This window comes from Chelonia mydas, chromosome 5 (assembly GCF_015237465.2).
Source record: "Chelonia mydas isolate rCheMyd1 chromosome 5, rCheMyd1.pri.v2, whole genome shotgun sequence".
Lineage (NCBI taxonomy): Eukaryota > Metazoa > Chordata > Testudines > Cheloniidae > Chelonia > Chelonia mydas.
Genome location: NC_051245.2, coordinates 103,580,736 through 103,597,282, shown reverse-complemented (window position 1 = coordinate 103,597,282; position 16,547 = coordinate 103,580,736). Strand labels below are relative to the sequence as shown.

Here is a 16,547-nt window from a genome sequence, read left to right as displayed (position 1 = left end):
GAACACACATCTGTATTATAAATAGTGTGGAAGGAATCTTATGAACTCTTTGGCACTGACTTTCCAACTTTCAAAGGCCACATGCATTTAGGACATTGTGTAAAAGATTATCCATAATAATAAATATCAGTCTCTTCATTTTTGTTTGATATCACCCAGTCCTACAATAGTTCAAAATGCATTAATTCTTTTAAAATTCCAGGGACATGTGAGGACAGATTCTGAGCTCATTTACACCAGGGTAATACCATTGACTTCAGTGGCTCATTTCTGGTTTAAATTAGTGTAAACAAGATCAGAAGAAGCTCTGTTCCTTCAAGGTGAAAATCACATACCATTCCGTTGGCATTAAGACCTGTTCATTTCCATTGAACAGTCAATAAAATGGGAAAGGAAGTTGGTGGCACATTTTTCTTTAGAGCTCAAGCTTGCACTTACTACTGTGGTTTCTCTCCTTCTTTCAATCTCCTGTACTGAAGATTGGTACTCGCTCATTGTTCCTGAGGTGCCTCAAATTTGCTTTTCCAAACAAGTAACCACTCAACTCCTAGCCTGGGAAGCAGTTGGGTGGAGGGAGAGGGAAAGTGTGTGGAGGGCAGCAGTGAAACTGTTTGTAGGTTAAGCTACTCATTCCCTAAACTCTCCTTGGGAGGAATGAAAGGAGGGGCGATATGGAAAGCAGCCGTTAAAGAGGAGGCTGATGCGTCTCAAGGAAATTGAGGGATTGGGTTCCTTCATCCCTGTGTGACTCTACGCAGATGCATGGTCTGCCGAAGGACAAGGATAGGTGTTGTGTAGTGTATTATAGTGATTTGGGAAAGCCATGCTTGCAAGTGGTAACAAGTTTGCAGTGTCCACTTGAGAGAAACTCACCCTTCCTTCAATTTGTACTGTTAGGCCTCTGGGTTTTAGGTGCTTTGATTTACCAATCCTTTGGTGTGCTTCAGCTGATCTTGCAGATTTCTGACTTAAAAGGAATTCAGGGTTGTCAAGGTTCCTTCCCCACTCTGAACTCTAGGTGGGGACCTGCATGAAAAAGCCGTAAGCTTATTTTTACCAGCTTAAGTTAAAACTTCCCCAAGGTACAAACTATTTTACCTTTTGCCCTTGGACTTTATTGCTGCCACCACCAAGCGTCAAACAGATATATAACAGGGAAAGAGCCTGCTTGGAAACGTCTTTTCCCCCAAAATCCTCCCCAAACCGTACACCCCCTTTCCTGGGGAAGGCTTGATAAAAATCCTCACCAATTTGCATAGGTGAACACAGACCCAAACCCTTGGATCTTAAGAACAATGAAAAAGCAATCAGGTCCTTAAAAGAAGAATTTTAGAAGAAAAAAAGTAAAAGAATCACCGCTGTAAAATCAGGATGGTAAATACCTTACAGAGTAATCAGATTCAAAACATAGAGAATCCCTCTAGGCAAAACCTTAAGTTACAAAAAGACACAAAAACAGGAATATCCATTCCATTCAGCACAGCTGTTTTATTAGCCATTTAAACAAAAGGAAATCTAACACATCTCTAGCTAGACTACTTACTAAGTTCTAAGACTCCATTCCTTTCTGTTCCCGGCAAAAGCATCACACAGACAGAGAGAGCCTTTGTCCCCCCCCCCCCCCAGCTTTGAAAATATCTTGTCTCCTCAATGGTCATTTTGGTCAGGTGCCAGCGAGGTTATCCTAGCTTCTTAACCCTATACAGGAGAAAGGGTTTTTCCTCTGGCCAGGAGGGATTTTAAAGGTGTTTACCCTTCCCTTTATATTTATGACAAGGGTTAAAAATGGAATTTGAAGAAGTTGCTAGAATTATCTTTCATTTCAAATACCTCTCCCCCTACAAATGTAGTTCCAGAATTAATGCAGAACATGCTGTACTTCTTTCCATGTCTTCCATTAGATATTGATCAGCAAACCCTGCTTGAGACATTGACATGTCAAGTGACAAGATCAAGTCACTGTACTTAAAGGTGAACTGCAAAAGCATTTTAAAAAAATCCAAAACTCTGTAAAATTTCTAAGGAAGTGTGTTTATGTAGGGAGATGGCGGCCCTGCACTGAAAGCCAGGTGGCCGTTATCCAGGCTTGCCAGAGGAAGACAGTAGTGCTTTATGGCGGGGAAGGGTCAGAAACTGCTGCAAAAGAGGTGATGTTGGTCAGCTTTGCAGCACTGACTCACCCCTTTTGTATGTAAGGATGAAAGGCTTTAAAAGTGCAAGCTCTGGTGTTGGAAACCCCTTTCTCCACTCAGCAGGCTAGGGAATGGGGGGGGAACACAACCAAGCTAATTGCTGGTGCCTCCTTGTGGCGGATGTCCAGTGCAGGTACTCCATAGGGAAGGCATCCAGTGACCAGATAAATGGCTTGGTAAAGGACTTTTTAAAAGGAGGTGCTGAAGGTGCTAAAGGAAGGTGCTAAAGGAACGGAATTGTGTGGGGTTTGGGGCTCCTATGGTTGGAACAGCAGGGAGCCAACCCCCCTTTCTGAAAGCCCACCTTACCTCTCCTACGATGGGGGGTGGATGGTAAGGTCCCAGCAATGGATTTGCTGGAGGGACCCAGATGTAGAAAGAGGGGGAGCTCATGGAAGCCACTTCTTCCCCCGGGTAATTAAAAAATAAACTGTACACTTTTATCTGGCGGGTAGTTCCAGGAATCTAATAATAAATTTGCAGCCTGATTAAATCCATATCAAGTGTCTCCTCTCCTCCTTTTGGTATAGCTGGACAAAGTATATAACTTGTTTTAAGAACAGGACTAACTGCAGCTTTGCAACCTATAAAAAAAGCAAAGATCTCATGAAAGCACCGCTGTAGGCTTCCTGGTGTCTCTTCCAAAATGATTGAATTCACAGCTACCTGTATAGTGAACATAGGTTGAAAAGATTTAGTCTATTTTAACCCCTTGTTTTCATCCACTTTGTTTATGACAGTTATGATGTTACTTCCTGTATCAGAAAAACTAGGATTTATATGAATTGTTTCTTATATGTACTCCAAGTGTACTACACTGTGATAAATTGCATATTCAGTCATGTCATAACTTATATATAATATTTATTAATAGAACACATGGCAACACAATTTGTCATGCATTCTGGACTCTTTCACTTGCATTCTGACCATGAATCCTTCTCCCCTAGGACTTACTCTAAAACTCCAAATCTATGAACAGCATTGAATATTTACTTAGTTTATGAAAATTGTGGTATGGAAATTTTTTCTCTGCTATAGCACAAAACTCTTACAATAAAATTTGTTTGTGGATTGCATTTACAGTAAGACCTCTTAGCTCTTCGTGAATAGGTATGAGAAGAAAAATAATCATTTTAATGTCAACCATCTCCAATTTGTGAACTAAGAAGGGCCTATTTTATCTTCCATTTGTATGTGCTACTACTAGTAACATTAATGGGAGTTGCACTTTTTTTTCCCTTTTGGTGTTTGTGTATTTTCATTGCTGATGCTCTCATTAAATGACCTAATTTTATATAAATCCTTTGAAATAGTTATAAACAAGCATTCTTTCAAAGGACTGTTGCGGAAAACAAGTGCTATTTCACATACAAGATTCTGAATAAAAAGAGAAAATATCTCACACAGTAATTAATTTAAATAGTGGTGATATAAAATGCTCTTTTTCAATTTTTTGTTTTAGATCTCTATCCTGAGAGACAACAACAGGATGTGCCTTGGAGAAGAGTAAGTTAAACAGTTCTTTACATTTGAGCATATTTTTATAATGATTAGATAGTGTGATTGATTTTAAGATTTTAATGACTTGTTATGAGTTTAAATTCAGTGTAACTTGTGCATGAATTTGAAAAATTAAGCCACTCCACTGAGTCCACAGTAGCATGTGTGCTAAATTGTGCACTTGCTTCTACCCTCCTTATTCAAGCAAAACTCCCTTTGACTTCAGTGAGAGCTTTGAGTAAGAAGTGCTGAAATTGGTACCTCTGACACCAGTATTAATAAGCTTTCAGTGAGTAAAAGTAAATGTGAAACTCTTACCAGAATAAATAAGAGAGTTTCTCAAGAGCTCCTAAAAAGCCTGAAAAAAAGAGGCAGTCTTCACTTCTATTGTTCCTTAAAATAATTTCCCACTAGAAAGTACCCAAAGGATACATGAGCTAAAAAACGTCAGAGAATTATGAAAAAGTGGTGTGGTTAAATGCACTCATCAGTGGTAATTGCTGCCTTTTCAATTATGTTTGTGTGTGTGTGTATATATGCTTTATAGCCAAAAGAGTGCTCACAAATTACATATTCTTCTGTGTAATCTACATGTAGATTCTACATGTTAATTTCCACGCTTTTCTCCTTTTAATTTCAACTTCAGAGTGTAATAACTGTATTCTCTCTACTGTACTTCTAAAACTGACTTGTTAATACAGTAAGTGAAAATGGTAATATAGGATTTATATCACACACATTAGACTTCATGAGGTTTAAAACTGAAATATTGCTTCCATCTTAGCATTTTGTTGTGCCTTTTGCATATTTATTTTTCTTCATCCCTAATGCATATCATTTACTGCCACTGTTCAAATGTCATTATGGGTTGAACATACCCAAGGAAATATGTGCCAGTTATCTGAGAACTGCCAGAGAGCAAGTGAATGGATAGAGGCATAAATCTCTGATGTGACAGACCTTTGGCATGGCATTTGGTAGGGAATGAAATAAAATGCAATACAACATAAATAATATTGATTTTCCAGAGATATTACGTAAAAACACAGCACCTGATGCTAGTCATTGTTCTAGTTCTCTTATTCCACCATGCAATGAGACTGAATTATTAACCTAAAATCACAATAGCTCTTCAGATGTAAATGATGAAGTAAAGGTAGTTTTGCAATAGATCCATTGATTTGATGGGATCAGTATTTGGACTTTAGACCAAAATCCAGTCCCTGTCTCCATGGGAGCAGAAGTTCCCAAAATAGCCGAATAAGTGCAGTTTTACTGAATATGGTATGGAGGCTAGATGTAGCGGAGCTGTCTTGGAGGAGGGTCCCCTGTGCATGGCACTTAGAAGAGGGTCAGGAGCAGACATCCTTTCATTCTGCCCTTTCCCTAATATAGGAGGACCCCTGGAGCCTGGTACTACCACTAAAACACTGTGGGCCAGATCCTCAGCACATGTTAATTGTCAGAGCACGATTACGGTCAGTGAAGCGATGCCAGTTTACACCCGCTGACAATCTGCCTTTAAATCCTTGTTTTAACACTTTTGTTAATGATGTCCAATTGCCCCTCTTTGATGTGTTCTGTGAGCATTCACTAGAGTTTGTTACATTTACAGTGCACTCCAAGAGCCAGCTGGCAAAGCTCCACTGATTTTGGAGCTATGCTGATATATAATAGTTCATAACATGGCTATTAAATGTATTTTTTCCTAAGGTCCCTTGACTATCCTTCACCTGCTGAGGTATTTTCTTGTTTGTTCCAAGGCAATTAAACAATGAGGGTCAGCCTTATTCGTAGAAATTCATATCCCAAAGGCATCAAAGATAGGATCCACAATGAAGGAAGGGTAAAGTTCTAAAGGAAAAAGCATACCATAAAGTCATTACTCTGAAAATGTAATGGCATTTATAAGACCAAAATATGAGCTAGATGTCTCACCATTTTTATGTCAAAAAGAGATTGGTTAGCTTCTGAAATGACCGTTATCTTCAGAAAGATGCTGTGTTGATGCACTCCACTTTATGCTGGTGAAAATAACACTGGTGAATCATTTATGTCAATGCAGGAGGGAAAAATGGTATAATACAGGGAAATGTGGAGGTGTTATGCCTAACGGCCTATTCTATTGATATAGACACCACGATGCAACAGACATACATTTCACTTATTCGAACTACTGGCTAGAATTGTTTTACATTTCATTCATTTATAGAAATAATGCCTAGGAATTATCCAGGAAACAACAAAACTAGCAGCAATAGTCATCAATAAACAATAGACAGGCATATGAATCATTTGTTTCTGACAGCCAGAACCCCATTGCATACAGTCATATAAATAAATAATCACCATCTTGATCAGTTTGGTCTCTTCCCTGATAATGCAGCAGTGCAGGTGTAAGGTATCTGACCCGTAGGGTATCTGACCATGCCAGCTAAGGTCCATTGGGGTCTGAAGGACAGAGTCTGTAAAATGCAATGGGCTTTCAGAACTGCAACCTGTGTTCATTATGAACAGGAGGATTTACCTTGGGCCTGGGCCTGAGCCTGTCAGAAGCTCAAATTCTCCTTAAAAAAGGATAGCTGGAGCAAGAAAGCTATCACTATTTCTGTGTTACCTTCACCAAATCAGCAGATTCCCTGAGTTCCACTGCTTACTATTCACAATGGACATTAGTGTGCATGCTACCTGTAACTACATTTTGACAGAGGCTTCAGCCACTATCTCATTTGTATGAACCATGAATGTTTATAAGTAAGAATTTTGGTTCACAAAATATGTAGATTGGTTTAAAAAACTAATCAAAATTATATTAGTTTAAGCAACTTCTCTCACTAAGCTATTTCACTGAGTTAAACACCCAAACAATATGTTAACAACAGATATACAGTCTTCTTTTATATTGACAGTGTAATTCATCATGCTCATCCATTATTGCACTTAAAACCAAAGAACTCTTAACAAAATTAAACCACAGTGGGAGCTTCCAACTTTAACAAAGATAATTTTTTTAAACAAGACATCAACAGAATATTCAAATTTGAGAGAACAGGACCTTGAGCTGCCCTGCCCCTCCCCCCTCCCCCCGGCACCCCTCACCCTTTCTTATGGAAGAGCAGAACAAGAGAACTGAAAGGCAGCAGGCCTTAGACTAATACCATGCTGCTCTGTCAAACCACAAATATTGAGGCCTCACTTTGTATATTTGCTTTATGAGATAGGAGACTCTTAAGACAAAGGGACCCCAGGTGCTATGAAACACAGTCTCTGTCCAAACTCCTACAGGCAATATGATATACACCACTGGAAAAGTTTGCCCAACCATTGTTGTCTGGGAGTGGGTTAAAATCATGTTAAAATTATTTTGTAATTAAGTTTAGGTAGGTTCCTGCTTCAAAGGTGGTGGAAATTGTACCATATCTTGTGTGTCTGTCTGTCTGTCTAAGGTGATAGATACTATTAGTCAGAACAGTAATAATCTATTCCTTTGTGAGAAAGTATTAGATGTAGCATCCTTTGGGACAAATTATGCTTGCCAAACTGAGTGCAAAAAGAAGGGAAACTCTCCCTCTTGCACTTCTGTGGCTGGGCACAACTGAAGTCCAGATACTTCCCACCCCAAGCACAAGACAGTGATGTTTTCACCAGTGGTGGCACTAGCCTATCCTAAGAAACTGGCAGAGATATATCATCACCCCTGCTACTCCCCAGTGGCCATACAAGGGGTCCTTGCAGTTCCACTCCCTTATGCTACTGGAAGCTCCAGGAGTCATTGCTACTGCTTGAGGCATGCCACCACCATGAGCTCCCACAGGGCAATGTCCTCCTGCACTGTCCCAAACACAGAGCTGTATCTTACAGACACAAATTGAGCCTTTTGGATATGAAAAGGCTTTCATATGTATCATAAAACTTTACAGGAAAATGCATACCCCTCCCACCCAAGTGTGGCAAAATGTGGATAGGCAAAACTGACACAAACATGGACTGAAGGGGGCAGTGTGCAGGAGAGAGTAGTGCTTATGCTGAGTATGACTCAAATTAGGGTAGGCAAAGCCAAGAGGAATTGCCACTGCCAAGTATTTGCTTATGAATTGCTTGCATCTTTTTTTTCAGCTATCATTTGAAAATAATTGACACTCAAAGAAATAGATTGCTTCAGCATTAATAATGAAATAATAATAATAATAATAATAATAATAACAATTATAATTAATAATAAAACAATTACACCATGGTATATTATTTTAGTGTGAGGTCCTGTAGGATTTTCCCGGCTGATCTTACCATCCACACCACAAAAAAGTCCCACATTGGCTATAACCCATCCTTGAATGGAGCTCCCACCCGATCCCTAAAATGCTCCTCCTGAATCAGCTGAAGCAACTTGAGAGTACTGCAAGGAATTGCCATTGTAAGCATTAGCATTCAGATCCATTAGATGTTCTTACACAACACTCCAAAAAACACTGTTGCCGCTTATATCTAATAAGTATTGTGTAAAAAGAGTGGATTATGAGATAAGGACATATTACAAAACATACAATGGTGATCAGAACTCTATAAATATGATGGACTGATACATGGTAATGAAAAGAATGATATGAAAAAGGAATGAAAAGAAAAAGAAAAGAAAAATCCCCAAACCTGTAATTTTTAGATTACTTACTAAGTTCTAAGACTCCATTCCTGTTCTGTCCCTGGCAAAAGCATCACACAGACAGACCCAGACCCTTTGTTTTTCTCCCTCCTCCCAGCTTTTGAAAGTATCTTGTGTCCTCATTGGTCATTTTCGTCAGGTGTCAGCGAGGTTACCTTTAGCTTCTTAACCCTTTACAGGTGAGAGGATTTTTCCTCTGGCCAGGAGGGATTTTAAAGGAGTTTACCCTTCCCTTTATTTTTATGACAGAAATATTAACAGACATTTAACCATACTAGTACTGGTGATTACGGCTATAATTCAGTTTGTCGTATAAACTGCTGTGCTGTCCATAGGATACTGTGTATGTATTATAATATGGCTCCTGAACAGTTGTTTCTGGGCTACATAATTGCAAATTGAAGCTGAGTGGTTCTGTCAGGGACAAATTCAGGAGGAGACATCGGAATGACTGTTGTGGGGCAGGTGCCCCACACAGGGAGAAGAAGGGGTTAAAAGCAGTGTCAGGGAGGCTGCACAGAACCCACTAATCAGGAAAGGGCTTATTGAGCCCACCAGTAGGGGGAAGGCTACCTGGAGCAGCCAATCAGGGCCGGTGAGGGCCATATATAAAGGGCTGCTCAGCAGAGTAGAAGAGAGTCTCTCCCTGGAAGACAAGGGAGGAGGTCTGGCTGCCTGAAGAAGCACCATAAATAGAGCAGTGCTGGGCAGGGGCAGCAGAGTGCGAGAGTGAGCTGCTGGCTGACTGCTGCCTGAGAGGGTGCTAGAGATACGGGGGAAGTGGCCCAGGGAAAATAAGCAGCAGGTGGGAGGAGGGCAGTAAGTGGCTGTCGGCTATACGGTACCTGGGTTAGGACCCAGAGTAGCAGGTGGGCCTGGTTCCCACCCCCACGTTGTACCCCACTTGCCAATGAGGAGAGTGGCTGGTATCCAGACTGCAGTTTGCCCCTGGGGCTAGGGGCTGGACCTGGAACTGCAGTTGGCCGCTGAGGCAAGTGGCAGGACTAAGGACTATCGGTCCCCCCAGAAAGGGGGAGATACTGGAGTGGGGGCCCAGCCAGAGGGCTGTGTCCAGAAGAGGAAGCTGTGTTCCGGGGGGAGACACGGGTCCAAAGAGTGAAGACAGCAGTGACTGCAGGCATGACACCACTGGCTGAAGGCAGACTGGAAGGGCCAAGAGCTAATTCCCAGGATGGCCAGCAAGAGGCTTGTGCTGACATAGATAATGATGTCAGAGTCCTGGTGACATCAGTTAGCCTGTCAAGAGGTTGTAGCAGCACAAGATGTCTGTAACCTTCCCCTAATATCAATCCTACAGCCAGTTAGCACTTCTCCAAAAGTAGGCAGTGCTGACCAGGAGGTGGGATGTTGTTAGGGCAGAAGATATGATGATTCAACATATATCATCTGTAGCGTGATTGAAAGGGATCCTAAATATCATCCAATAAAGAATAAAGCTTTGCTTGCTTAGGAAAAATCCCAGTCAACTGCTTTCCCTGGAGAATGAAAACTCCAGTAGGCCTTCATTGCTTCAGAAAGGTACACTGCATCATTGAGGGTGAGTCCAGTTTGAGGGCATCTCCTAGAAAGTACATCAGATGCTGCTAAATTCTTTATTGAAAACAGTAACAAGAATTTGTGTGTCATGTAATATACCAATTGAATAAATGCCTTATACTTCTTATTCAAAGGGCTGCTTTCATCTAATAATTGTAATGATCATATTGTCCTTGGAGAAAAATCAGTGCTTTAGTACAACCTTGGGGCTTGGTTGTTGTTGTTATTTTCTCTCCTCTCTCCACCTCCGCGGGCCTTCATTTTAAACAAACTGTACTGGAAGTCATGGAATCAAGCCAAGAGTCCTATCTCATAGTGTTTTTTTTAATTTCCTGTGTTTTTGCAGTGCTTTTATATTTACGAATTAATTACTTGATTATTTAATTATACATTCAATATTATAAACAAGAATGTGTAACACACTTTTGAGCTTTAGGAATGTGGCCAGAGTAATGTGTAATAACGTGAAAATTGCATCCAAAATGGTAGCCAGTGTTGATTGTAAAATTACTAAATATACTGAGAGAAAGTAAAACGGTTGCCATATGAGGAAAATGTAACGCGAGTGTATTTTGTGTGATGTTGAATGTAGGTAAGAACTATGATAAAATGGTTCTTGTTTTCTCTCTCGATCAGCAGTTACGGTCAGAGTTTGAAAATAGCCCCCCTGAGAAAAAATATGCTGCTGCTGTTTTGCAACTTCTTATTAGTAATTTGCCGTCTTGTTGTACCACACAATTACTTACACAGTCAATCGATCCATACACAGATAAATACATAAATTGATGATGATGGTGCAGCTAATCACTCTTGGGCCTGATTCACCATAGTTACTCCAGTTTACATTGTTCAAACTGTGCTGCAGTCAATGGAGTTACATCAGGACCACACCAAGTAACACAATGGTGAACTAAGCCCTGCTTTTCCTATGTTGTTATTAATACCCATGTGAACATATATAAATGAAAAGAATGTTTGAATGTTCTCATGAAATATGGGAGGTGGGGGAGAAATTAAATGGAAACCGTTTTGTCTGGCTTAAAATTTTTCCATGCTGTGTTTGCAAGTTCATACCATGGCATGCTTCTTGTTCACAACAAGCAGAAAGGGAAATTCATTAGAAACTGATTATAAACCAAAGTGAAACTGAAGAGCTTATTACTGTTGTCCAAACTGAAGTAAGTACAAAAGTAAGCTCTAAAGGTTAAAAAGTCAATTTGATTTTAAACTTCTTTCATTATTAAAATACTATATTATAAAATGAGTTACTGTATTAATTGTAATATAGGTGACAAAAACTGTTTCAGATATTTTAATACGACAGTATCCCTTTAAAGTATCATAAATTTCTTTTAATATTGTACATCACACAACTTTCACATGTTATGTGTGTAGGTATTTTTCCTGTTTTTTGTTTTTGTTTTGTTTAATTTAGTTTTCAATTCTTTTAAAATATCAGCTAGTAAAGATTATACTTAATTAAAACAGTGAAATTTGAATTGATCAGGTCAAATTAATTTGATATAGTTTGAAAATTATTACCGATTACTACATTTTAAAATCCAGTTATTTTAATCACTAAAGAATTACAGACATACAGGATGTGGCATTGTGTCTCTCCCAAAGAAACAAATATTCTACTTTTTCCAATACGAAATCATGAGTCTCCTTCTTATAATAAGTAATGCCACAGTTCTCCGCTGCCATGCAGAGCCTCCTCAGTTTACTCAGATATTGTGAATCAGACTTCAAGTGATTCCTTATTTTCCAATTTAGCTTTCTTATGTGTTTACCTACAAATAAGTTCCATGTAGGCATTTTTGTAACCCTTTGTACTGTTAAAAAAGCGATTTTCAAACACTTAAAATCTGTGTGCAATTTGAAACTTGATCCCAGGACAGAAGAGAGAGGTTATTAGTCAAATAGTTTTTTTTAAAAAAATCTAAAATAATCGTCTCTAGTTTATAATCATAATGGGGGGAAGTTCAATATTTCTACTCAAACAAAGAGGCCGCTAGACATATTTACAAAAGTCCTTATGATGTTTGCAGTTGACTTCGCAAAAGACAACATTTATAAAACATTTACAGTGCCTGGCAGGTGCCATGAATTCTCCTTGGGATTAGTGTTATTCAGATATTGTCTTTCATTTGATCTTCAAACACATTATTTTTCTAGAGAGAGCTTTTTAATAGCTTTAGGAAATTAAACCCTTCTTATATGTGTCATTATAATACCCTCTACGAATTTATTTTTGGGAAACAAGTGGCTGCAAAGCTTAAGACAATTATAATTTTGTTTAAGTAAAAAAAAAAAAAGCAAGCTGTATAAATGAAATAAGGATACTCTTGGAGAAGTCAAAAAGTATTGCCTGTGACTGTTTCTTAAAAAAAATTATTGAATAAAACAGAATAAACAGTTATGGCACATTTTTCCAATATCTTTTCTTTCAATGTTGTTGTTAGATAGTGAAAGTGAGAGCTTATTGTAGCTGCCCCCATCATCCTGTAATCATTTCAAAAGATAAAATATTGTCTTTTAAAAATAATTTACTCTGAGTACTCAGAATGAGCTGAAATTTCCACTTTTTTAAATGGGAAAATGTATTCTAAAGTATGGGAAGGGAAACCTGAAATCATTTTGGTTTCATTAAACCCCTACAAGTTGGTGAAAAGCTTTTATTCTGTCAGATTCTACTTTTCTGTTTCTTTGCTAGGCATAAATTTGTAAGGAACTTAGGGAATTTGGGGACTAAAATGAGTGACAAAATGGGGAGCACTGCAGAGACTCCTGCAGGTTTAGACATTAAGATGTGCGTGTGCTGTGTCAAGGCACCCTGCTTTGCTTATTTACAATGTTTGTTTCATGTAACATTTTGTACTGCAGCTGAGGATTTAAGATAAACACAGTGTATGTTAAGTACATTTTTAAAAACAGAACAAACCGTAAAAACCTTGGCATTTTAGAACCTCCAATATTTTTGAAAGTTTCTAATTTATGGGAATCATAATGATCCATCTTGTTCTTTTAAAAAAAATACACATCTGTCTGGATTCCTTAAGAGAGGATTTCTCCAACACTAGGGTTGTCACCTATCCACATTTTCCCAAGATCATCCCTTTTCTGAGGTAGCTGTCCCAGGAAATCTCTGAGGGTGCTTGATACACACTGCCAGCGCTCCAGTTTTATGGGCTCAGAATCATCCCTGACTTGGGTTTTTTGTACCTCGAAGTTGGCAACCCTAATCAGCACCTTTCTTTCTACTCCATCTAACGTACAGCCTCTCCTTCCAGGACTCTGTACCACTCTTTCTGCCCAAAGAGGGCTGAATAGGACTCCTAAGGGAGTCCATCAGTGCAATACTACCATGAAAGAGTAATAAAAGACCCCACCTCTACCCACTTAGGCTTACTGGCTTGTAATTGCTGGGATTGCCGCCAAATCTTTTTTTAAAAATCACCATTACATTAGCGATCCTCCAGTGATCTGGCACAGAGGCTGATTTAAGGTTACAGGTTACATAGCACAATTAGTAATTCTGCAATTTCATGTCTGAATTCCTACAGAACTCTTGGGTGACTACTATCTGGACCCGGTAACTTATTACTGTTTAATTTATCATATTTTCCCCAAACCACTTCTATTGACATCTCAGTCAGGGACAGGTGTGGCTCAGGTTTGGGGACCTTTCTCACATCCTCTTCAGTGAAGACCAATGAAAAAAATTCATTTGACTTCTCTGCAACTGCCTTGTCTTCCTCGAGTGCTTCTTTAGCCCCTCGATTATCCAGTGGCCTGACTGACTATTTGACGGGCTTCCTGGTTCTGATGCACTGAAACTTATTGTTGCTGTTAGTTTTTGTGTCTTTTGTTTGTGGGTAGGTGGATAGGGGAGTAGGGAGCAAGGCACTTTGTGAAGGAATGAGAGCAGAAGCTTAAGTGCTTTGCTGAAGCTGGGACTAAAGCTGATTAGTTCTGCAGAGAAATGCCACTTCTTGCAAGACTGGAGGCATGTAATCTTAAATAATAATAACAATAATCAATTGCTTATGTTTGTTTTCTTTTGGTTGTCTCAGAACCTCCTGCATAGATTTTCAGAAGCCTTAACTTCATTACTATTCAGAATAAGCATCTTAAATTAACTGCTATAGCTCCAGAGCTCACTATTAGCATAACAGAGATTTACATATACTTAGATTATAAAACCAGGCACTTTGGGCAACATAGAAATATCTTCAAGCTGTGTAGCAAAGATTCAATCAACACTTACCTCTACGGGTTCCCTGTGGTCTTGGCTGTGAAATGTGGAGTCTTGAGATCCTTTATTTATTAACGTGTATAACAAACTGTATGACCAAGGGTTCTAGATATTCTTGGATGCACTGACAGTCAGAAGCAGCAACATTAATGTCTGCTAAAAACTTTTTCATCTCTGTGTAAAAGTGATCAGATATTTCAGGAAGATTTTACACACCCAAAAATTTCTGTTCTTTGTTCTAGCAGTCTGTGACTGATCCCCTAAAAGTTTTGTACTCAGCACTGCATCAGCTACAGAGAGCTGAACATGGCATATATTACAGATGTAATAGGAATGTAATGATTGAATATAATAGCTTAATGTGAATTATAAATATTTTTTCTGTTTTTTGGTTCTCTTCACTTTCCTGGCTTCATAGTGATTTCCTCAATTCACTGCATAAATTAACCAGGTTGTTTGAATTAGTAGTAGATAGATGAAATACAATATAAAGAAAAATAAATAGGCACATCTTTACTTTAATTTTGTCTATGTTAAATTCATTTGTTTTCCAAAATGTAGATAGATCGACAGTCTCTTATATAATAGTCACTATGTCATAAAGTTTTGTACAAACAGTAAGTTTTGGTTAGCTCCTTACATGAAGGTCATTTATTATACATTAAATATTCAGAGGCAAGGTAACTCGGGATCCCTAATCAGCATGCCCAATGGATGAAGTTAGTTTGTTTGACAGTAAAGTCTCTTTACTTTCCTTTGTCCTAGGACTCTTGGAGATAAACCGCCCTCTAAGAGTACTGGTGTTTGGCATGCTTTTACACACTACAAATAATAAAACAACATCATATCCGTCACCATCACAAGGTAGACTTGGATATTATGGAGGGACTGAGAGCAACTTTAAGGTTACCTTTAGATTTACACTTAAAACAGGACTAAAATGTCTGTCTGTGTCTGGATTGTGAAACCTCCAGAGTAGGGTTTGTCAAGGACTGTCAAGATACTCAGTTGTATTGAAAAATGAAAACCTCTCACCTGAATTACTAGAAATACCTTATGTTTTTTATAAAAAAAGGTTTAAAATCAAATTTACTCTTCACCAGACATGCATCGTGTTTGTTTTATATAATTTCAACTCAATGTACAGAGTGAAACTATATCAGTCATTTTGACTTTCTGATTGTCATGCACAAGCACAATGATGGTAAAGCCAGTTTCCTGCACTGAAGGGGATTGTTCAAATGCTGAGAAAAAGAAAAGCTTATATTTTTGAAACTCAGTGAAAATTGTTAAAGTTGGTTAGTTTTGGATTGTGATGGATTAGATGGGTGTCCTCAAAAACAAAACAAAAAATAATGAGACTGTCATGACCATTTGAAAGGGAGAATGTTAAAGCTTTTCCTCTACCAAAAAAAACCCCATTTTTTTCTTTTACATCTACATGGAAATGTTAATACTCTTCTGAAGAGTTATTGTGTCAAATTTACAGACTAAATTCAATATTTTCTGTTTAAATAGAGGCACATTACTATTATTTATATTATGGTAATGTCCAAAGGCCCTGCCCCAGTATTTTGGGTGCTGTTCAAATATAGAAAAGAGATAATCAATGCCCTCAAGGGTTTACAATTTAAAAAGACACAGACATTTTATTCCCGCTATTTATGTAAATCCAAAGGCAGCCTGAATTATGAAGATGCTGTCAGTGCCTCCATAGTATACAAGTCTACCTTGTGATGGTGATGGTTCTGATGGCGTTTTATTATTTATAGTGTTCAAAAGCATGCTAAAATCTAGAAAAATATGTAAAGAGTTTGTCTACATGAAGACATCCTGGAAGATTAATCTGAACTAACTAAAGATGTAATTTTAAAATGGATTAGTTAAACTGCATTATACCCATATGTAGATGTTGTTATTCAGAATTAAAATGGCCTTAATTGATCCGAATTAAGACCACTTAATCCTGAATGAAGGTGTTCATACTGGGGATTAATATGGTTTAACTGATCCATTTTAAAACTACACCTTTAACTATTTCAAATTAACTTTCTGGTATGTCCCCAGCCCTGTGTAGAGAAGCCCAGAGACAATATGGTCCTTGCCTCAAAGATCTTACAGCAGGGTGAATTTGATTTAAATCAAATTGATTTAAATCATGATTTAAATCACTCGTCAGGAAGACTCGATTTAATCATTGATTTCTACATAAAGGTGCATTCTTGTTGGTTGTTATAACCTTAATACATATTCTTCACAACTCAGAGATAGATGTAGGTTTCAGTTTTAGAAGGTACACACGATACATTTTTAAAGTGATTTATTTTGAAAGCTTTTCAGATTTGTTTTACAGCTATATCACAAAATGAATGATCGT

General features: G+C 38.3%; 1 protein-coding gene across 5 annotated transcripts in view; it reads left to right on the top strand.

The window, feature by feature from the left end:
- PTPRD (protein tyrosine phosphatase receptor type D) overlaps positions 1-16,547 on the top strand; it is a 2,140,771-nt gene that overhangs the window by 1,060,108 nt on the left and 1,064,116 nt on the right. For all 5 annotated transcript variants that reach the window (XM_043546218.1, XM_043546214.1, XM_043546216.1 and 2 more), the window contains one exon: positions 3,658-3,701. The gene's annotated coding sequence lies outside the window, so the exon portion shown is untranslated. The remainder of the gene's footprint in view (positions 1-3,657; positions 3,702-16,547) is intronic.